Source organism: Symsagittifera roscoffensis, chromosome 7, assembly GCF_963678635.1.
Source record: "Symsagittifera roscoffensis chromosome 7, txSymRosc1.1, whole genome shotgun sequence".
NCBI lineage: Eukaryota > Metazoa > Xenacoelomorpha > Acoela > Convolutidae > Symsagittifera > Symsagittifera roscoffensis.
Window position 1 is genome coordinate 16606100 of NC_087068.1, and position 24205 is coordinate 16630304.

The 24205-nt window shown below is 33.3% G+C and overlaps 1 long non-coding RNA gene across 2 annotated transcripts in view; it reads right to left on the reverse strand.

The window, feature by feature from the left end:
- Nucleotides 1-2642: 2642 nt before the first annotated feature.
- LOC134851574 (uncharacterized) overlaps nt 2643-24205 on the reverse strand; it is a 29096-nt gene continuing 7533 nt past the window's right edge. Inside the window, exons 1-4 of one of the 2 annotated variants that reach the window (XR_010164240.1) lie at nt 20030-20514; nt 8647-8895; nt 3358-3432; nt 2643-2986 (exon numbers count right to left, since the gene is read on the reverse strand). This is a non-coding gene — a long non-coding RNA (uncharacterized LOC134851574). Of the gene's footprint in view, nt 2987-3357; nt 3433-8646; nt 8896-20029; nt 20515-24205 lie in introns of those variants that run through there. The other variant, XR_010164239.1, reaches the window with a different exon arrangement.

Sequence of the window (24205 nt, forward strand, 5' to 3'; positions counted from 1 at the left end):
GACCCATTTTTTTCGACTTTCCAAAACTGACCGTGCCAATTCTGAAATAAAAAAAATGCAATTAAATGAAGATATTTTAAACGTGCAAAATTTTTCTCCGTGTTTTTGATTAAAAAAACCGGGTATGGATTTGGTAAATGTTCAAAGTTTCACATTTTGTCAAAATTCGAAAATTAAGCTCAAGTTTTTTCTCTGTACATTAGGAAAAATAATCTAGCAGGTACCTCCAACTTTGGTTGAGCTTCCGCTGTTTAATTATTATGAAGCGGCTATGACATTTGAATATAAATCTATTATTTTTAATTTTTTTTAGCAAGACTTTTCCGTTTTCCGCTTGTGTTTGCGAAGTAGCATTTTACGGAGTTATCTGTTGCGAAGTTGCGAAATTATCTGTTGTGCCCTCGCGTTTTTTACTTTCAAATTGTTTCACAGTAAACCGGAGAGTACTCAAATTGGAAAAGTTAAAACGCCATTTTTCGTTTTATAGAAAAACTTCAGGTTTTTGAATTATAATCTTATTCAATGACTCCAATGCGTTTAGAGTTTTAGAGCTTCTGAAAATGGCTTCTGAAATTTTGGAAAAACTTTCATTCAATTCGGCAAGCAATTCTTGAGTAAAATAATTTTAAAAAAAAACGAAAAAATTTTTTTTGTCAAAAAATTTTGAAAGGCTTATTAAAGTCAAGTGTAAAGCCATCGGTTACAACTGAAAGTCGACTCTTTGTAGTAGTTAGAACATAATTGAAAGATGCCCGAGAGAAAAAGAGCCCGGCGTGAGGGCACGAAGTGCTCGAGTGCGGCTCTTTTGCCCGAGGCCATCTTCAACTATGTTCTAACTGTTGAAGAGTATTTTTTTTTGCTTTTTCTGAAGGAAAGATGCCAGAAAACTGTGAAAGAGCCCGGAAAACTGTGAAAAAACCCGGAAAAATGCGCGAAATTTTGCAAATGATTTCTTTTTTCATTCTTGCGTTCTAATATTTCATTTTTCATTCATACCTTGTCGTGACAGAACATGTGTGAAAGAGCAAAAACATACTCTTCTCATAATATTCAGACTTCAATAGAGTAGCTCGTCATCAAAAACTTGATAAAAGCGTTATACAATTTTTTGGACGATACAGAACTTTTGTATTTTTTAATTGCTTCATTTTAAAGCTGCTTACGTTTGAGATTAGCAAACGCTATCAGACCGGATTATAGACTTGTTTCTCGGGGTATGAACTAAAATAAAACTGAAAATTTCCCAATACTTTAGACTTTCATGTCTGCTTATTTTTATCGACGTAGGTCCCAAAGAATGGTTCGGTATCTTTTAAGCATTTTGAAGAAAACTCTTTGTAAAGTTTCTAATGGTGTTTTTTTGCAATTTTTTGCAAGATTTTTTTGAAGGTTTTTTTCGATATTCGATTTGTCTTTTCAGTTGCTGGTAATCATATTCATTCCTTTTTGTATCGCAAGTAGTGCAAAACTCCGCTTTGCCCCTGTGTTCAGATTCTGAATAAAAACGTTGGTTTGAAATAACGTTTTCGATTAATATCTACAATTTTGCGAGTCGATTACAGTTACTAGAATTGTTCCCGTGAACAACTTCCTGCTCACGTGGTATAACTTCTTGAGGCCTTCATAGAACTCGTCTCACGGGGTCCTTTACTTGAAATTTATTGCATCGTAACACATATGAGATTGTTAGGATACTGAATACTCATTTTTATTTTTTGTGTGTAAACTACCAACACCGTTTTTTGTATAACTTTTGTTGTTTTAAATTAATTTCAATTAAAGCTTCTTTGCTTTAAAAGCTTTGTCACATGATATTGGCTTAGTGGCTTCAAATTGTGTCACTTTTGGGCAAAAATTGTATATTTCCTTGCTGAGGGAAATAAATTTCGAGTTTGATTTTTCAATGCTCAAGTTCTTGACATATCGTTTTTTTTCAGCGCAAGGGTCGTCTCTTCATGTATGGTCGGCTTAGTTGTCACTTTTATATTTCGCTCTAGAGCTCGATTAAGGCAATTTAAGGCCCTTCTTGAACTTTTTCGTCAAAAAAGGAATTCATGAAAATGAAATTTTTTATTTTGGTTACCAGTTCTATGTTATCGTCTAGTTCACAGAGGTACGTTTGTGATTTATCGCATGTGGTTCGAGGCTGCGTTTTGCCTCTGAGTCATTTATTTGTACATGCTCAGTGACATTCTCAGCGACTGTTTTGAGATAAATTCAAAGGTACCGATTTGAAAAACACGTGGCTTTATTCCGGTAGCCAAATTTTTCCAAAAGACTATCACTTAGGTATCTTTCTACGGATGCATTTTGAACCAAAATTTTGATTAATGGCACAATTTGAGAAGCTAATTTGATGCGTTAGTTTGATGCATGAATTTTGAGGGGGTAATTGTTGTATAAATTTTGTAAAAGTTCAACCACGGTGATGAAAGTTTAAGTAAGATAGTATCAAGTTAGTGCTTTCGTTGAAACGGTTATAACCTAAAGATAAGTCGACAAATCGAAAATCATTTTCGCAAAACCGGCCTCTCGTCAAAAACTTTGCGCACGCCATTAAATAAGAGATATGCAAAACAAGCGGGAAAAGCTCAATAAAAAATAAACAGGGATATAAGTATTTAAATTCTGAAAAGGGATTTAAATATGATAGAAAATACAATAATGTTCATTTTCATGTTTCATTCACTTAAATAGTCCCAAGGTTTTGAGTGACGAATGCTTTTGCTTGACTTCCATTGAAACGCAAAAACTATTCCTTCTGGGCCCAGATTTGTTTTTTGGATCAACAACAGGACATTTCAGGCTGCTTTTCACCGGACTACTAATCAGTGGCTGCAGGAGCGAGTCTTTAGGCTCCCTTGAAAATGAATTGGACCTTTTTCTGGCATTTTCTGAGGACGAAGACGTCGCTTGCAACATCATTGGAGCGTCTCCATCAACATTTGTAGTTTCCATCTTTATGCCAGAAATTGCTGTTGACTTACTAAAACGATATTGATTTTAGTAACCGTGTTAGTATCTTCAACATTCTGAGAAAACTTCAACGAACAGATGGAAAAATTGAAATTTGATCTTGGAGCAATTCCCAAATGATATAATCCCTTGTAATAAAAAATTTAAAAACATAACACTGAATATAGGATCTAGGATGTAGGATCTAAGTTTTTTTAAAAAGATATATTTAAAAAATATAATAAAAATTTGAGTCCACGCCACACAAGTTAGTGATTTTTGATTTTTTTTTCAATTTCAAAAACACTAATTGAGAACACAGCGTAAAATCGGTCACTTTGAAAAAATTAGTTTCTACTTGAAGATTTTTTTTTGTGAATGAGATAACTTTGTATTTCGCACCTGGAGTCACCGCTTTTATTTTGACTGGTCTTCTGGCTGTCAGCTCCCTTGTAAATTTTCATTGTAGAAAGAAGACTGAAAAACATAAGCAATTAATGTCACAATTCTTGTTGTTTGTTTTTCAAAAAAGCGAACAAAAAACAGTCCAAAAACTGACTTGAGTTGCGCGTTATGGCATCGCAAACAAAGTTTGGTGAGTGCTTGCTTTAGAAACAAGCTTTTGACTAATTGTATCTTTGACGAAAATTCTATCAGAGACAACCAATATTCAAAACAATTAAATTGAGAGCACTTTACTGCGCATGGAGTTGGCAAGTGTTATCAAATCATATGAACTAGAAAATTTTAAGTTACCTTTAAAATTTATTTGCCTTGAAAAAAATGTGAATATATATAGTTCGTTAAACAAGGGTAAACCTCTCAAACTTACTAACTTCTTGAACTTAAATTACCTTTGAAAAAGGTTAAATTCGAACATTAAATCACGTTAAATCACGTTAAGTTAGAGAGCATATTAGCACCCATTTGGGCCTAAAGTGTAACCGTTACACGTAACGATAACATTTTACACCTAATTTAACGTTAGATCAAGACTAAACCGCTACACGTCATTTAACATTTAATAACGTGTAAAATTTTGAAATTTTGCCCACTGTGTAAAGCTGGATTCAGAGTCGAAACTTGAATGTTTGAATCGAATTTACAAAACTTTTCATATTAAAATTGTGTGATTTTTTTTCTGTTCAAGTACCTGCTTGCTTCAGCGTAACTGCTTGTTTTTGAAATAATTGTCTTAAATTGTCAATTATTAACAGGTCAAGACCAAGTCAGGACCCTGAATAATTTGACCGCCTTTTAACTTAAAGTAATTTTGGTAATATAAATGGTAAAATCTCAGCAAAATTTCAACATGTAATTGCGGATATGAGAATCGCTAAAAATATTTTATTTCACAGAATAGTTTTCTTCCAAAAGAGTAGATTGTTTTTTCAACTTGAACTTTTTGAAATATATACGTTAACTTTTGGTTTTCTCGATAGGAGGGGCTGGTTTTCAAGAATATTTGTCCATCTTTTTTAGGTCTACTAAATTGTTTTTCTGAGCTCTCCCAAATCAATAATGTTTTTTGAAAAACAGATTAAAAAAAGACGTTTATAGGTGCATTTTTAAAAAGAATTCTACCAAAAAATTGCGTTTTTTTCGACGCGCGTCCCCTTCGCCCTCCCACCTCATTCAATGCTTATTGGTACTGAATACTAAAACATTACGAGGTCAAATATTTACTGGATAGGCGCACAATTTTGTGTCTGTTTGTTCCTGGATTCCAGAAACAAGTCTTTTAAGATATTTATATTTTGTCGGAATGACCAAAGAAAATGAAAGAACAACAGAAAAACAAAGGGAGCGTCCTTGTTGCGGAATCCACTTACAATTCACAAAAGGCACAGTTTGGCCTCGTAAAGAAGGTGCATCTAGAAAAATTTGAAGCTCGTTTGGTCAAAATTAGAGTCCCTAAATTATAGTTCCAAAGGGGGTTGAGTTCCCACTCAATCCGCTACTTCTTTTATTTGCGCTTAGAATCAATTTTTGGTCCGAGTATTTGAAAAATGGGGATGGATTTTGTATTCGGGTGTGTTTTATTTTTTTTTTGTTTTTCTAAAAAGCTTTTGAAAAATTTTCAAAAAACTTTCTCGGTGTCGATAATAACTGTTTTGAAATTTTCAATTTTTGTCTTATTTTGAGCGAGTAAAGCGAGCGAGCTGGCTTTAACAAGTTTGTTTTAATAACTTAAAAGCTTATAAACTGTTAGTCTAAACCGTAAGAATGTAGTTTTACTGATGTAAGTTTAGCTTTTGTGAGTATTTTAGCACTTTTTTGGAAAGAAAAATTTGAAAAGTTTGAAAAAACTGCAAAAAAGTTTCAAAATAGTTTCAAGGGCAACTTTTCAAAGTTTTTTATGTAGTAAGTCTTTTTCGGCTCAACTGGTCTCTGCTCAAACATTGTCGGCCTTGTTTCTATTTCAAAAGTTTTGTCCAGTTGCTAATTTGAATTTCAAAAGTTTGATTAGCATGTTTGCCTAGAACTCCTGTTTGATGAAAACAGGTATTATGAAATTTCAAGGGTATTTTTTAGGCGCTTCGGAAAATGTTAGTACTTTTTTTGCAAAAAAATATGTTTTTCCCCAAAAAATATTTCTACTGAAATTCAAAAAGGGGTATACATAGAAAGACCATCTACATTTTTGTGTGCCTGCATACTTGCTTGGTCTCTTTTTGCTTTCCCCTTCTTTTGTCTACAGTCTTCGAAAACGTCTCTGGGAGGAAGATTTGACCGATACTTTTTTCGTTTTCTCCAAAAACAACCTACCAAGATTGGCATTTAAATTTCAATGAATGGAACGGAGTTAAAAATCTCCCCTCAATACGAGGCTATGCCCAACTCTTTTGCGCACAAAATCATGGCCCTCGGAGTAGTTGAGTTTTTAATTTTTTTGACCGTTTTTTGAATCTTTTTTTAATTTTTCTCAAAAATTAACCTCCCAAAGTTGAGATTGCGAGTTCAATAAAGAAAACGGGAACTTGACAGCTCCCCTGAATTAGCGATTCCAGACAGAAATTTTTACACAAAATGTTATCGTCCGCGGAAAAGTCAATTTTTTTTATTTTATTGAGCGTTTTTTTTCAAAATTCAATTATTTCAACCAAAAAGACCCTTCTATATCTGAGATTTTGGAATAAATCCACGGATTTATGAGAAGCTCATTTGCATAAGTTACTACGCCCTAGTTTTTTATACAAAACAAACTATGGCCCTCGGAAATCGTCAAAATTTTGTTTTTTGACCGTTTTTTGAAATTATTTAAACTTTTCTCGAGAATTACCCGGCCAAACATAGTTTAGTTTTTTGGGCACAATCGAAACAATAAATTGGGTAAATCTCTTGTACATAACCGGCTATATCCAAACTTTTTGAAACAAAAATTATGATTCTCAGAAATGTCAACTCTGATTTGTTGACAGTTTTTTGTCTTTTCCGAATAACTATCCTGTCAAAACTAATATCATAGGTTTTTGATCGACCCAAAAGGTTGTTGGAAGTTAATTTTTATAACTTGCTTTGCCATTTCAAACAAGTGAAAGTTTTGAAAACTGGATCGACTTTTGGAAGCTTCTTTCTACTCGATTGGAAAATTACTTGTCAATTCTCAAGTACTTTTTTAAGTGTTAAATCGAGAAATATAGTTTTGGAACTCTTCCCTTTTTAATGGCCACGACCTGCGTTTAGCAAAAAAAGTTAATGATTTTTGAATTTTGACTCTTTCATAGAACTTTTCTGAATTTTCTTAAAAATTACTCTATCAAATCTGAGATGAAAATTTCAATCGAAAGAAGCGGTTGCGCAAATTTTTCCTGCAGAAGCGGGTACTCTTTAATTTTTGTAAGAGAAATGCTAGATTTTTGGTAAAATTCCAAAATCTCAAAAATGTTCACTCTTCTTACTTTAGCTGAGAAATAACTAACGTTTTGGGCAAAGTCTAATTTTTGCAGTTACGCGTTTTGTCCCGCATCAGTATAACAATTCAAAAAACATTAAATACTTAACTTCAGCTTCAACTGAGCCCTAGGTGTCTTTCACAGAGAAATACACAAATTTTGGTTCACCTAGTTTTTTCCAAATATTTTCATTTTTTTGTACTTCTGCTTTTTATGATTGTGTTGTATCGCAAGCGGTGCATACCTCCGCTTCGCATCTGTGTACAAATTGCTGATTTTTCCTAATGAATATGACTGTCGAATGTTATCAAGCTCCAGTTTTTCATACAGATCTTTTTATCAGACCACGCGGAAAAAGAACACTGTTTTAAAAAAAAATGTTGAATTTTGTAAGACGGTTGGTTGGAATGGAAAATTCTGCGCTACTAGCACAGTAACCAGCTATCCTTGTTGTTGCTATGATTACTGATCGAATATTTTATGACAAATGCATACCAATGTCTTATCTTCTAGTCACTGTTTGCCTCAATGTTCTGCTCTGACCACTGAAATTTCGGAGAAGCATTGTACTCTGTATTCGATTGTTGTTACGAAGGAGGAATGGCGTGTTTTGATTTTTTCTTTTTGTTTTCGACGCAAAATCACGTACCATAAATAATCGCCGGAATGGGTCAAGTTATATATCATAATAAAGCCTTTTCAGTCATGACTCGAATGACAATAAAAAATTTGTAAAACATTCTCAGGGTCGAGATTAACCGATTTGAATTTTTTTATTGTTGGTCTAACTTTGAGCTAATAAGATGATTGAGGCTTACAATAGCTTATCTTAGCTTAATATAAGTCGTGAAAACTTAGTTTTATTCGATTAAAGTTGTTTTTGGAATTTTTAGCGCTATATATAGTTATGCACACTAAAAGAAACTTTTTTTCTGTAGGCAAAGACTAGTTTTCAAAGCTTGTTCAGCGTTTCTCCGTGACAATAAAAAAAAATTTGTTTTTTTTTTCATTGAAATTTTCAATAAAAAACTTTTTTCTTCGTTTTTTTCTGTTTTTTTGAAGACAACTGTTGGCGATTATGCCTAATTTACTAGCTTTCTGCTCGTTTGTATAGTTTTTTCATTCATCACCCCACGTACAAGAATGGACACTAATTTTTAAAAAAAGTTGATTTTGTCGTTTCTTAATGAATGTGGCTTCAACATTCGGTGATACTTGTACAGCAACTGGCAGTCCTTGTTACTTTGTGCTCACCATTAAATTTAGTGGCTTTCAAAATATATTTGAGCTCTTTGTTATCTTTTGACCTTATCTTCGGTCATACATTTTACTTAATGTTTCCAAAACGGTTTCCAAAAAACAAAAAACTTTTTTCGGTCGTTTTTTCAATGAGCTGCTTGCAACGCGGTCAATTAAAGTGATTTGGGAATGCTTGAAAAGTCATATTTGCAAAGTTTGAAAAAATATGATTAAGTAGCATACGTTTTAATCAGTGTAGTTTTTTAGCTTCCAGTAAATCTGACTAAAGTAAATCATTATCTGGCAGAAAACGGTACCATGACAGGGTACTTTTGGAGGAAGAGGAAATTTAAACGCCAAATGGATAGGATCAAATTATTATCTTCCCCCTCCTAAATCGAATTTTGAAGCAAAAAAATCAAGTGTTTCTAACTTAGCCGCGATAATCAAACTTAATCCGAATCAAATGATGGATGATGCCAACTTGATCCAATAAATCAAATGAATCAATAGATGACAAAATAAAATTGGACGGAATAGACTCAATTGAACTGACCTTGGCCTTCTGTGACCCGAGTAAGAAGTTCCCGCCGAGTTTCTCTTTGCCGCCTTAGAATGTTCCTGTTTAATATCTTCACTTTTCGAAGCCATTTCTTGAACTTTAAGTATTTTGAATATTGTTTCCTTGTGTGGAATATGATGAGAAAGAAAGAAGATTGGTTCTTGGAAGAAATCCCGAAGAGTCTTGAATAGTGAAACGTCTTTTGGAAGTTCGCCGAACTGTTTTTTTTTCGAGGCTGATCACCTAAGCAGGAATAAATGTTTATTTATGAATAAATAAACATAAGCAATAAACATAAACATAAACTATCAGCAGGAAGAAAGATGCTTCTTGTTTCTTTAATTACTTGATGAAAAAGTTTGTCGACATTTCAGTTTTTTGCTGTATTAAGGAAATGACAGTTACTTAGATCAATTTAAATCAAAGTTGTTAAAACGGTTGGTTTTGTTCAATTAATCAATATAAAAAAGCAAGGGCATGTGAATCAAGCTTTTCCATGGTATTATTGATTAGAGTTCTCTGAGTTGTATATGATGGGTTTGTATTTGAAGTTGTATAATTTGATTAATTATGCTATCAATTTTAGTGTAGGTATAATTGGGGGATTTAGCAAGAAGTTTGGAGAAATTCGGTATAATTTACCGGAAAGAAAAAAAAACGATTTTTTGGCAAAATTTGTTTTTTATTTGACTTTGAAAAGTTTAATCTCAAGGGGGGAGGAAACTTTCAACGACATTCGGGGCTATTAACAGGATCAGGTTGGATTTATTGAACTAAGAAAATGAGGATTTAGCACAAATTTTGGCTCTCATAAAATAAGACGAATTTGAGCCCCAGCTTGGCATAAAGTTTCAAATTTTATCAGTTGTACAATTTCTATTATGGTTCCGACTTTCAAGATAGTGCAGAATATTTTGCTTGTTAAAGCCTTTTCATTTTTGACTTAAGGCGCCTTGAAGCTTTCAATATAAACTAAACTGTCAATTTTTCATTCAATCTGTCTAACTCGTCTCTATAACCACCCAAAAATGTTCTCTGCGAGTTCGGCCTTAGTTTTCAGTTTTCACTGAATACAGTTGTTTCAATAATCTGGGAAAATAAATGTTCCATTGATAAAATAACATGAAACACCGAAAAACTCCAAAACTATTAGAGTTTTTTTTTGCTCTTCTCCAACTGGATAAGTGACACTTCAAAATAATGCCAAATTAGTAACTTGTTTATTAGTCAAATTAGCTCAAAGTATATTGTAGTTTCAACATCAAAGTGAATTTCAACATGGACAAATTGATTTAGTTGCTAATGAAATAGCATACAATATTTTAAAGCAACAAAGCACCTTTCCCATACAATTTCATAACACGAAAAAAATGTTTATCGTACAATTTCATACATTTTCATAGAAGAAAAAATTTATGAAACTAGGAAAATAATTTTTTTTCGTACAATGAATTTTTAATATCTGCATTTTTTCGATTAGTTGGAATGAATGTAGGAGCTTTTTATCTCTAAAATGTACAAAAAAATTTACCCAAATTTTCAATTCTTTGATAAAAAAATATGATAAGCATTTTTTCTATACTATGAAGTTAATGCCAAAAAAGTTTTCCATACGTGAAGTTACAAATTTTTTTGTCCATGACGAGAAATTTTCTCTTCAGAAAAATTCAGTGGTTAAGAAAAATTATCTATTTCTTACAAAAATAGGCTTATCTTAACAAATAAAAACAAAAAAGATTTTTTTTGATACAAAAAACAGCTGCTGGTGATTTTTGGATTTGTTGTGTAAAAACTCCGGTCTACATGATAGGGGATGGTGACTGTTCACAGGATATGAGGTTCTTGTTAGGATTTATTGTTACAACCTTTGATTTTTAGCCTTGATTCTTACGACCATTTTGATTTTGATTTTTGGTTTTAGATTGCCTGAGAAAATTTCGCAGAAGGTACGTTATTGACGCTCTATTGCTCGTTACTTGTATGTTCAAAAAAAAACAAATGTTGCCTCTAGGTACCGAAAAATTGGTCTTACAATTTTGTTTTAAATCTTCTTTAGACGAAGTCTGAGTAGAGCCGGAACGTCTTAAGTTTACTTTTAACAGAACGTTTACCCAGTTTTATTATAGCCAGCTAACATAGTTGATTTTTACTATAGCTAATTCAGCTAGTCTTAACTTCTTACACTCACTTTTTAAGAGAGTTGAAAGCTTTTTCAGTCCTTGCTAAAGATGGAGAGTTAGAAAAAACAAACAACTACTTCTTAAGCTAAATTTGTCTTTTTAAAACGGAAAAGCTTCAAATTTTCAAATTGTCACTCAACTCGTAGAGGTACCTCCAAATTGTTTCTCGCTCGAGCTTTTTAGACCTTCCAGTGAAAAATTTTAATATTAAAGAAATGTTGTTTTTAAAATTTTATTTACAACCCATCATTTTGAAGAAACGTTCATATGGGTATACAAAGCCTAATATTTCATCGTGCCTTCGAGGATACAAAAATTTCGGGCTGATAAAATTTTTCACATTTTTGATGAAAAAACAAATAAAAAAAAAACACCCTTAAAGGAATAAGGACTGAAATGGGTGCTTGACAGAGTTTTCAAAAATGATTCACAATTCATAGGAAATTTTGTTAAAATCAGAAAAACATTGTTTAATTGTACTAAAGTTATTAATTGAGTAAGTTTGCAAATTTTAATTGTTTTTGAAAACTTATCAATAAAAACAGCAAGCTTGCACCCTGAAAAAGTCAAATGCACCCTGAGATATTTGCAATATAAACAAAAACTCAAAAAAACTCAACCTAATTCGTTTTTCGACTTAATTGGTTGTATTAATAAGATTTCCCCGCAAAATTGTGAGTACAAAACGATATCAATCTCATCTAATAACTTGTTATTTGAGGGTGCAAACAGTAAACCGATGTGTCAGTAAATTACCAGATCAGTAAACCGATTTACGTAATAATTACATCAATTGCGGAGTTAAAGATTTATAGATTAAATTTTCCCTGAGCTGAAACAAAAATTTTGTAACTACGAGGATCATAGGAAGAGCTATTTTATTTCTTTATTTGATCCATTTTTTTGTTTTGAGGAAAAATTCGATAACTAAACTATATTTGCATTTTCATCACCCCATCATGTAAGACAATAATTGCAGTTGAAATGTTTGTTTCATTATCTCGAGCCGCTACATCAATATACTACTTGTAGAAGTTTTTTTCTTCAAAAGCGGTTATTTTAGTAGTCTTAAAGTAATTGCTATAGCATATATGTTGTGTACTTTTGTTTCAATTTTTTTGAAGTCATTCGGCTTCACTGGAAATATATTTTGGATACTAAAAACTGAACAAAAATCTGAGTGGCTGGCAACGATTTCATTTTCCCCAAAAAAAGGTTATTTTGACCGCCAACATGAATTATGAAAATGAAGCAAACAGCAAGCGTGGGAAAATCAAACACTTGGCTTCCAGAAAATACTAAAATCAATGAAATTAGGTCCAAACTTCGTCATAGCTTTTTTTCCATCAAAAACTGCAAAGAAAAACGATTTTTGATAGATTTCTATCAAAGAAAAAAAACACTTGATAGCCCCAAAAAGCTGCACACGAAATATAAACACATTTTGTCTAAGTTTTGCATACGATTACTGCATTAACAAATGATGGCTTTTCTACGTTTCAGCGGCAAGCAGTTTTTTTCCAGAATAAGTTATGGTAACTACTGCAGTTCTTACTTATAGTTGGATTTTTCTTACTAACGCAAAATAATTTTTTTGTCTTCTTTTTGTTGTTTTTTGAATACTTTTCCATATTTTTTGTTTGAAACAGGAAGTGCTTTTTCTTAAAATGATTAACGCAAAAACCTATTATCAACTTGTCTTTTTCCAGTAAAAATGAAACAAATGAGGTTTTCTTTGAGAAAATTCATTTTGTGAAAACTTTCCAATTAAAAACAAAGATAAAACAAAATACTATAAAACAAACTGAACGTAATTTTTTAAACTAAATAACTTCAAATTATCGAGTTCACCATGCTGGTTTTTGCTCTGAAATAATCCATTATTCTCTTTCGAATATAGGCAAATTGAGGCTTTAGACAGAATAACAGAATTATAAATCAAGATTTGCCAGAAAAATTATAAATCAAATTTGCGAAAAAAATTCAACAATTTGCTGATTTGTTTTTTGAGTTTACTTTCACTTTTCTTTAATGAATTTGTGTCGTTTGTCACAATTATTGAAAATGTTTGTGTTGCTGTGTTTGTGCGAGTGTGTGTGTGTGTGTGTGTGTGTGTGTGTTTGTTCAACTGTGAGAGAGTAGGGGGATACGCGGTGGAGGAAGATGGGCATTGATAAAAATACAACATTGCTTTAGGCTTGTGTTTATTCAAATGGTTATTTCATTGTTCATCTTTTGCACTTGAAGTGCGCTTGCTTAAAAAGACAACGAAACTTAACTTAACTCCACTTTTATCCTCCACAAGTGAATCTTCAAAAAATATTCTTACAAGTATTTGAGCAGGGCAGTTAAACAGTAAACGTGTCAAAAATTGCTCAATGGTTTTGAAAACAAAAATTTGTTCAACAGTGCCAATTTTTTTGATAAACAGTACCAATAAATGATATAAAACTTTCAAGAAAGTCAAAAAATAAAAGAAATATCTTATAAAATTAAAAGAAGGATTGGATAGTGGCATTGAAAAATTGTACTCATCAAGAAATTTAAACGTTGAATACAATTCAAAAATTGTGTTTTATGTTTTATAAACAATGATTTGAGCTTTCGAAATTTTTTTTTAAATTTTCGGCAGTTGTAAAAAAACTCCTGTAAATATGTTTTTTTGTCAGATTTTTGGGTAACAAAAAGATTCGAATTAATTTCTGTTTGGGAATTAAAATGGGAACTTATTAACCTCTAAAGAAGCGTTTTGTCAAACACTTCAAAAATTAAACTCCTCAACTGAACCTTGAACTTAACCGTTAGTTTTAACCGACATTCATAAAACATTTCTTGCGCTTTGGGCTGCCACACCTTTGTGTATTGCTATTTTTTTAATGAGTGTTAAGTTTTCTGATGCATAATAGTTAACATTTCTGGAAGTGGATTAATAGTGAATCTGCAAGAATTGTAATAAAATGTGGTCCGAAGGCTTAAGCTTTGGTGGACTGCTTGTGTCAAAACAGCTTTACTCTTCAAGAACTGATTGATGAAACTATTTATAAAATTGAAACACAAAAACGCAGCTTAGCTAAGAAAGTGCAGTAAGAATTTCTCACTTTTCAAAATCAATCTAGAAAACAGAAAGCAAGCATCAGAGATATCATTTTTCAAATTTTTCAATTTTAAATTATTTCCACAGGCCGAGTCGGCCTATGAACAGTTTTTAGTATAAAAAGAAAGCATCAAAAGGTAATTCAACAAAATCATCAATTTTAACGATAAATTTTAAAACGATCTTAGGTGCTTCAACTCCACCGCCAAATATCACGATTACTCCGCCACTCTCTACAAGCGGGGAGGGTTCTCATGCTTGAAGGATTGAATACTTGAAAAACTTCAACCAATCAAAATTGCTAAGCGTTTCTATTGGCTAAATGCCTTTATCACAAAATCGAAGTCAATATTAACAGAAAATGTATTGAATCAGTGGAAAATAATCAAAAATATTACAAATTGCGGGTTACAACCGGAATACTATTCAGATGATCATCAAGATTGATGAGGTCGAAATCATCAGAATTTTTTAGTCTTGAAAAATCATCTGCTTATTATCTAATCGGTCAATGTTAACCCTAATGGCCTGGGTTTATTTTCTTACTTTGAGATTTTCGCGATTATCTTTGAGATTTTGAATACTCAATTCTGATTGGCTGAAAGTAAGCTAAAATTAATTTCAAGCATTCGGTCCTTCAAGCTTGAGGGACGCCACCTCTACAAGCCACATTTTAATTTCGAAAACATTACTTTTTGCTTCATCCCTACTTTAGCTTTTTTCATTCCTTTTTTCGAAGTCTGGAAAGGACACTGCATGCAGAGATCGTTTTCTTATGATAATCGAATTTGCAAAAAAAAAATTTTTGGAGGCGTTGGGGCGATTGAAAGTGCCAATCAAAAACATAGACAACTATTAATTGAAAAAATTCAAATTTTCAAGGAGATAGAATAAATATAATAACAGTTTCTGAATGTTTTTTTTTCGCGATTTTCTATTACAAAAACTATCTCGTGAAACTTTTGAAATATCAAAGTACTGTATGTTTTTTGTAGAGCTTAGGTCTGATTGACAATCACGGTAAAACAAGCGAATTGTCGAATTTTAAAAATTTTGGACGTATCTTTTTAATTATTGTAGTTTTTATTCCTAAAAACGCGCTAAAAACGTTTAAAAATCCTTTTTTTTTCTAATTTAAGAGAAAAAAAACTGAAATTTAAGGATCGATTCTCCTATAAAAGTCTTCTCGCTGGCTTTACTTGCTGGAAAATGAATTAAAACCTTTTTAACCAGCTTTTTTCGAAACGGGAATTTTTTTTTGAATATTTTTTGATGTCGTTCGAATCAGTGCTGAAGGTGCTATGAAAAGGCTACATTTTATTATATATTTCTTGCCATTCTGACGATAATTTGTGGTAACTTCTCTTGGTTCAAAAAAGAAATAATCCTTCTTGCTCAAAATTAGACAAAAAATCTGATTTAATAATGTTTTCCTTGATACTGAAACAAGTTTTTGAGAAAGATTTCAATGTCTTTCAAATAACGATTGAAAGATCTTCAATATGATGCATCTTTCGACCCATTCCAATAATTAATTATAGTACCTGATTTTGGGTGGCTAACAAAAATAAATCAAAAACTAAAACCAGCCCAATATAAAGTTCGGCAAAAGTTGAAAAGACACTGCATGAAGTGATCTTTTCCTTATGATAATCGAATTTGCAAAAAAAATTCTTGGAGTCGTTGGGGCGATTGAAAGTGCCAATTAAAAACATAGACAACAATTAAAAGAAAAAATTCAAAAATTTCAAGGAGATATACTAAGAGTTTCTGAATGTTTTTTTTCTCAATTTTCTATTACACAAACTACCTCGTAAAATTTTTGAAAATTCAAAGTGTTGTTTGGTTTCCCAGAAAGGCATTTCAATTGGCAATTTTTCATATTCTGCTGCGAAAGTTTTAATTCAAAAACCCTTCTTGAAACTAGAATGCATTCACTTTTTTTCAAGACTATAGCACTTTTGTAGTCGGAGAAATAGGTTACAATTCCATTAAGCGAATTATGATTAATTGAGCCTGAAAAATTCGAAAAACAAAGCTCAAAGGTAAAATTTGAATATAAACATTTATCAGACTATTTCCTAAAGAAAGCAAGAGCAACCGATTTCTGTGTAAGTAGCACAGAATCTTCCGACCATATTCTCAAAAAAAGCATATCTTTCTTACAAGTTTTTCTCTTGCTTAAAAAAAATAGAGTAATTTTTGGGGCATGAAAAGTATCCGATGAAAGCCTAGACTTTAGGTCTATTTGACAATCTCGGTAAAACAAGCGAATTGCAGAATGTCAAAAATTTTGGATAAATTTTTTGAATTGTAATAGTTTTTAGTCCTAAAAACGCGCTAAAAATTTTTTAAAATCCTTTTTACCTAATTAAAGAGAAAAACATTACTAAAATTTAATGACTGATTTTTCATTAAAAATCTTTTCGCGTGCTTTAGTTGCTGGAAAAGAATTGAAACATTTTTTTAACCAGCTTTTTTCGAATTCGTTGAACATTTTTTGATATCTTTCAAATAACGATTGAACGATCTTCAATTTGATCCAGCTTTCGACCCATTCCAAAGATTAATTGTGGTACATCTTTTTGCGTGGATAACAAAAATAAATCAAAAACTAAAACACAGCTGAATAAAAAGTTTCTCCCGCTTTTGCAAATGATGGGAAGAATAATGCAAAAGCCTCAACACTTAAAATTGAATAATTGATCAATCTTTTAAATTGCTAAAACTGTAATTTCTAGCAATTTAAATACAGTTACAGTTTTGTAAAGAAAAAAAACTAATTTTTAGAGCTCAAAAATTGGTTCAAATTTAACGATTATGTAAGTAGTAGTTTCGCTACTGTTTTTTCAGGCATAAGTTAGTTTCGAAGGGCTCTTTATCAGAAAGCAGCCAGTAGCCAAAAACTTTAGTCAACGAAAAATTTATTTGGTCATGTTATTTTTTCAGGAAAAAGAGTTGTTTTCTCACTTTAAAACATGTTTTTAAGTTACGTCTACAGCTCACTTGCGAGCGTGCATTTAAAGCATTTTTTTTCGCGCCGATTGAACGCACGCTGTAGATTAACTAGTTTACTTCATGCAACAAATTTCATATACTGGTCTTTTCATGACCACACTCAATTTGACTACGTGTAGTTAATGCCTAATAAAAGTGACATAGTGGTCTTGAGTAACTTACTCATTCAATTAGAATTAATAGTCGTAAATAGAAAAAAAAAGTCAAGAATAGAAAACTTGTTTCTGGCCAATTGTTTTATCCCTGATCAGACCCGGTCGATAAAACAAAACATTTCAAAAGAGGGTGCTGAAAATGAAAATACATGAAGCGAAATAAATGGAGTTTATTTTAGTGAAAATGCATGAAGCGAAATTTCAGGAATTCTCAAACATAAAGCTAATTTGAATTATCTACTAGACGGAAACTTTTATTTTAGATAAGTGAAGCAGAAAAAAAAACAAAATTGTATAAGGATAGCCGATTACTGTGCAATTATTACAGAGTGTTTCGACCAAAGTATTTCAAACAATACAGCAGAAAACAAATGACGTAAAACTACAACTTAGGCATATTGGACAGCCATAGTAATATATGAAAACAGGACAACAGTTTTTGAAGAAAAATGACTAGAAAAACAAAAAAAATCCTACAAAAATTAGAAAAACCATACTAATTTTTTCAATTTTCTTTTGCAGAATTGTTTGAAATTTTGAAATTTTCAATTCAAAAAACTAAAATTTTAACCTTTCAACTCTCTCCGATGATTATTTGCGGCAGCTTTTTTAGTGGAAAAAAAAGAGAAAAACTGAAACAAACTCAAACACAAAAACCCTCCCCATTTTCAATGGTCGGAACAGAAGTCTATGGCAAATAAGAAGCTATTCATAAAATTTTCATCGTATTGTTGTAAAATTAAATATCGTGTTCATTTTATGTAGTTGTAATTTATGGTAGTTTTGGTCCGAACCCAAGCAGAAAAGACTAAAAACTAGACATTAAACAGCTTCCCATTTTTTGTGACTCGATTGCATCATTCACTATTAACTCCAAATTAAGTTTAAAATCGAATATTTTTCTCAACACTGGGATTTTTTTCCGATCATTTTTTACTGCAGCTCGAATGAAGACGTAGAAAGTTTTAATACGATATCCACTAGGCCCCACTTGAAGCTTATTTTTGCAACTGATTTTACGTGCAGATAAGTAGTCGAGCAACTTATTTGACACATTTTTTTGTTCGATTCGTTTCACTTCATTTCAATTCGCAGTTTTGTTGAACAATTAATTCAAAAATTGATGCGCTATGATTTTTGCTCCAACTTTCCAAGAAAGTGACGGAACATTTACGATCGGGGTGGTTTTTTTGTTTGCATGCGAATTTCGTCGTTTAGCTATTTTTTTCTGAGAGTTTTTGTAACAATCTGAGTTACGTGTTGATGTCTTGCGCTCAAAAAATTAAATTTTATACGTTTCAGTTAAAAACTAATGTGTAATTTTAGGGGCGTTTCAAAAACACACAAGTGGTGCTCGGTATGGTTTTTTCCTCCAGACAAATTTCGATTTTTAAACTAGCAATTTTTGAAAACTATCAAAAATATGAAAGCTGTTGATGCACAAGACTCATACTTTTCAATGATTTTAATCTAGGGTCAGTTTTTGTAAAGTTGAAATAGTTTGAATTTGGAACTAATTTGACTTTGACTACTATAATTCAAAATGTAATAATTAACGCGCGCTAGATTTCGTCCTAATAAAGGGTAAGAGGCAATGAGTCGTTCCATATTTGGCTGAGGCTATCAATTTACTGTAATTGTTCCGGCTTTCGTAACAAAAAGAATGGTTCCGACTTTCGTAATGAAAGAAAAGGAATAGTTATGCTAAGTAATGGTTTTTTTTCTTCAGACAAATTTCGACTTTTTAACTAGCCAATTTTGATAAAAAAAATTTAAAAATCAATTCAAAGAGTAGCTTAATTTTGCAAAGATATTTCACTTGTGACCATTTTTTGTAAAAGTTTTGGAGGTTCAAAGATTGACATTTTGGCCATTTTGGGACAATAAACGCGCGTTATATTTCGCGCTATTAACGCGTAAGCGGAAATATAATGCTTCTTGAAAATCGTTTCAAATTAATTGAGGGAACCTAGTTTGCCATAATCAATTTGTTGATAGCACCAAAATCTATCACTTTATACTTTATATGGCGTGTGGGGGAATGATTTTTACAAAAAATCTCAAACTGAAAAAAAAAATTATATCTTTTATTTCTTTTAATTTTTTAGTGTTTTTGGGCCAATTTGGGACAATAAACGCGCGATATTTTTGGCGCTATTAACGCCTAAGCGGAGATTTAATTCGACTTAGAACTTTTTCCCAATTGGTTCAATGAAGCTTATTTGACAGTATTGGTTTTTTTACTGGGAGCGAAATCTATCACTTTGTATTTTCACAAAATATCTCAAATTTCAATTTTTTTTTCATTTCATTTTAATACGCTTAATTTTTCATGTTATTACTGCTCCATAGTCCATAAAAGGCAGTTGGAACATTCAGTGCTTCGCCCTGATACGAGCAGTCTTATTTTACTCTGCAGACCTTGAATGTTCCGATCGTACTTCAGAGGTGTCAAATAATTTATGGTCAATTAATATGTCAAAAGTTCCACATGTGAATTGTTGAGCTCAGGGTATCAACATCTTTCAGATGACTCGGAAATTGTTGTCAAAAAAGATTTTTTAAGAAGACGAAATTGGAATAGACTTCTGAAATATATTTCTATTTTTTGTTTTCGAAAATAGGAACATAAATTTATCGCATTTTAAAATTCACGAATCTGCTACTATTGACTCTTTTTTTACAAGATCATGCTTCTGTTATTTTGATAACGGTGCAAGTTTGCAGCAAAGTTGCAGAACTTTGCTATTTTTCGAGCAGCGGAGATTGAGCTTAACTCAATGTTAATTTTAGTTTAATTTATTCATCTGATTACTCAGTCTGTTAGACAAGCAGATAAACAAAAAAATAATTTTATTCGTTTTATATATTTTTTAAAGATAACTTACAAAAAGTAGAGATGAAAGAGTTTAAACTGAGAAAATACTTACATGACCTGTGAAATTAGCTTGAAGCTTCGCTTTGCGTCTTTAAATTCGGTTCACTCAATATGGGAGGAAATAATTTTCAAGCCGTCAAGTTCAAAGTGGGCTGTTTTCATTGAACTCAAATACTAGAAGTACCTTTCAGGCAATTCTGAGCTTTCTCTTTTGAATTTTCGGCCTTAAGAAAATTTCTGTTCATACATAAGGCAGCAATGGTAAAAAAAATTTTTGAGTGGCGCTTTGCCATAGAATTTCGTCTTTTTCTCCTTTGAATTAACCTCAATATTTCGTTGATGTTTTTGATTGAATTATATCAGTATTAGCTGCAAATGACTTGATGGCCCAGTTTGTTGACAGTGAAAGAATGAAATCAGAACATTTTTGTTCTCCCAAACACAGAGAAAACTCAATAATATAATTAGGATTTGCTTTTGAACAGTTTTTGTTTTATAATTTAACAGATTAGGTATCTTAAAATTGGCAAAGCAATGAAAAACTTTTAACTAAGAGCAGATGTTTTTGTATTTCAACTGTAAATTATTCAACGGCGATGGGAAATTACAGCTGAAACTCCGCTTGTCATTCAAAAATCACGATCTTTTTTCTTTAAAAAAGTAACAGAAAACACACATATAAATACCAAAAAAAAAACAATTATGAGACACTAAGTGAAAAATAATGCTAATCTTTACAATTCGGTTATAGAAATTTTGTTATTGCCTTAATTGCTGTGTTGTCAAAATGTTTGGCAGTTTTCAGCTTGATTTAAGTGTATCGCTCCACAGGGGCTATTCTCTTGACGGAGGGGCCGACTGAAGGAAAATTAATCAGATTTGTTGGACGTTCCTATTCGCTGAATAATTTTAGCATAAAATCAGATACACAATCAGCAGAGAATGAAATAAATTTTTGGTTTTTGTTTCATCAATTTTTACATATCGTTAGTCTGTAAGTTTTAGGTTTTTTTTCGATGCTCTTTCGATTTGCCAAAATTTAAAACTTCTTCAGTTTACAAATTTAGCAGTCGGTCAATTTTCATTTTAATGGCCTGGATTTGCTTGCTTAATTTGAAACTTTTGCGATTTTCTAAGACTTTTGAAAACTTGATTCTGATTAGCTGAAAACATTTTTCCCTAACGTAATAGTGCTATATTAGTAATCTGAGTTGTTATTTAGTTCTTGCAAGTTTCTCTTGTCAATCATTTCAGTTCTTTTAGTGCTAGACATCTTTGACAGGTATATGGCTTTCGGAGTGTCTGACACCTTCGGATGACCGCTGAAAAATTTTCTTTGCGATCCATGATACAGTTAAGTTATTTATACGAAAGGATTTAATTCAAGCATCAAATTAGTATTGTCAACATGGCGCAGCAAGTAGGCCCAAGTGGGGGAGAAATCCACTTGGAATTACATCCTTTTGGCCACCCAAATGTGCAGAACCCCTGCCTGGTAACTTTTACTGGGCTAGTACGCTGGATGCCACGCAAATAGCTGCGTTGCCGGAAAACGTCGATGGGGAAACCGGCTAGAGGCGGAGCAAACTCTAATCTCCAATCTATACCTTTGTTGGGGGAGAAAGTACAGGACTAGATTCACAAACAAAAATCACATCTGGATTTGGGGGCCTCGTGTTATCCAAGGGTGCTCGATGCGATGGAAGGGGAGGTCAAGAAGGAACGCAATGAAACATACGAAGTCTTTCAGCTACTGTCAAAGGAGCAGCGAATTGGGGAGTCGTTAGAGCAGTTTCGTGCGGTTCTAAGTGGACTGGTGGCGCGTTGCTCCTTTGGTGCACTGGAAGCACGAGTGTTACACGATGCGTTCATCGTTAACATGACGAATGGCGAGGCTCAAAATGAGTTGTGTAGAGCCACAAAAATCACGGAAGAAGAGTATTGTATCGCCCTTTCCTACGAGAGGGGAGACAAATATGCCAAAACTTACTTACCACAGGCGGCGGGATGAAATGCAAGACGGAGCCGGTGGCAGTCATCAGTGGTGGATACCGGAACAACCGGGGAGAGGACGTGGCCGAACCCAAGGCCGAGGACCGTGCCGAGGAGGAATAGCGCCGGATACCGTAGAGGTTATAATTGTGATAAACTCGGGTTCACGAGGGAGCACATGAACAAATGTGCAGCCAAGAACGTTACATGCAATTTTTGTAGAAAACTCTGGAATTTTGAGCAATTGTGTCGGGCCAAGAAAAACAGTCGGGGGAGATCATCGGTCGGAATGATTCAAGGGCAGGACGGTCAAGAGCAATTCGAATCGGAAGAAATGAAGGATGACCAATTGCAACATGGAAGCTCAGCGGGATGGTTCAATAAACTCCAAGAAAAATGTGTTCGATCGTGGGATTCTGACAGCTCGGGGTGACTACATGGTAATGGCGGTTAGAGCAAAAAAAATTTGCGAAACTACAAGTTGCGGGGGCAAAACATCCTATTAAAATCAACGAGCGGAAAACGAACGTGTGGATCGACAGTGGGTCACCGATCTCAATATTTACCATTGGAGAACTACAGTAAACCTTAGGTGCCGCAGGCATAGAATTGCAGGAAGTCGAGCCGAAGGAACAAGAAGTTCGCGACTACGGAAATAACCCTATACACTTACTGGGGGCAATGAGAGTGGAGCTGGTGTCTAATGGCTGGGTGACATCCGCATTAATCAAAGTCATCGGAGGAACTGTACCGTCCATCATCGGACGGCACATGATGGCCGAATTGGGATTGCAACTAGTCCAGAAGAAGCCGGGCCATAAAATGATGTCGATCCAGGATGAAGCCGACTCTGACGACGACGATAAACTGGAGAAGTAGCAGGATTATTTCAGTAAGCTCTTTTCTAATCTCTTTAAACGGGTGGGGAAAAAACGTAATTATAAGGTACAAGCCTAATTTCTTGCAAATCGATTTGACAAAAATGACGAAGGGTGCCTATAACACTCCAAAAAAAAATTGACAGGGAAATTGATAAATTAATCAAACAAGAGCATATAGAAAAACTGGAAGACTGCTCGGATAAGTTTTTTGTATCTCCGATTGTGATTACGGTCAAGAAGGACGGCTCGGTAAAGCTCGCATTCGAGGCACGACAATTGAATAAACAGGTGCATAAGAACAAGTATCAAATGCCGAACATCAAGGATCTAATAGACGCCGTCGGCCAAACGATAAGTGTAAAGAAATCGGGCGAAGTAAACTTCTCCAATATGGATCTAACGTATGCGTACGGACAACTGCTGCTAAGCCAAGATACCAGACTGCATTGTAATTTATCACTCGTCGGGGACAAATCGACCGGAACGTATAGATTTAAACCAGGTTTTACGGTCCAACCACAATGCTGGCGGAAATCGAACAAGTAATGGAGTCAATCCTTACGAAATATCCACAGGACATGCGTTTATTGACTAAATCTTAGTAGTAACAAAAGGTTCCGAAATAAAACAAAAATCAACCGTGGAGAAAATCCTAAGGAAGTTAGACAAAGAAAACATGTCATTGAAGCTAATAAAATGTAATTTCGCCCAGAAAGATTGTGAATAGCTAGGACATAAAAATACGTCGACCGGAGTAACGCCGCTCATTCAGAAAACGGAACCAATTGAGGCATTGAAACCGCCCGCATACTACCTCAGCTAAAACCATTTATGGGGTCAGTTCAGACTCTACACAAGTTTTTACCAGCATTAGCAGAGTCATCAGTCCCATTAAGACCCTTATTAAGCAAGAAAAACGATTAAGTAAGGACAGCGGAGAGCCAGGAAGAATTTGAAAATTTAAAGCGTCATTTGGCAAACATCGTGGAACTTCGGCATTTTGACGTGAATAAAGATATTAGAATAGTGTGCAATGCTAGTTACAATGGATTGGGGGCCGTATTAGAGCAAATTAGTACCGAAGTGTGGAGGCCAATTTCGTTCGCATCGCGTTATTTGAATGACGCCGAAAAGCGGTACTACACAAATGAACTAGAAATGCTCGCGGTAGAAATAATGTCCTAGGACAGAAACTTCAAATAGTTACCGATCTTAACGCGCTAGTATCACTTTTAAACGGGAATAAAAAGAAGAACGAAACAATGTTTAGTCGGTTAACAAGATGGCTCGATAGATAAATTCCGTTTGATTTTGAGGTAGAACACACGCCAGGGGCGAAAATCGGTTTAGCTGAC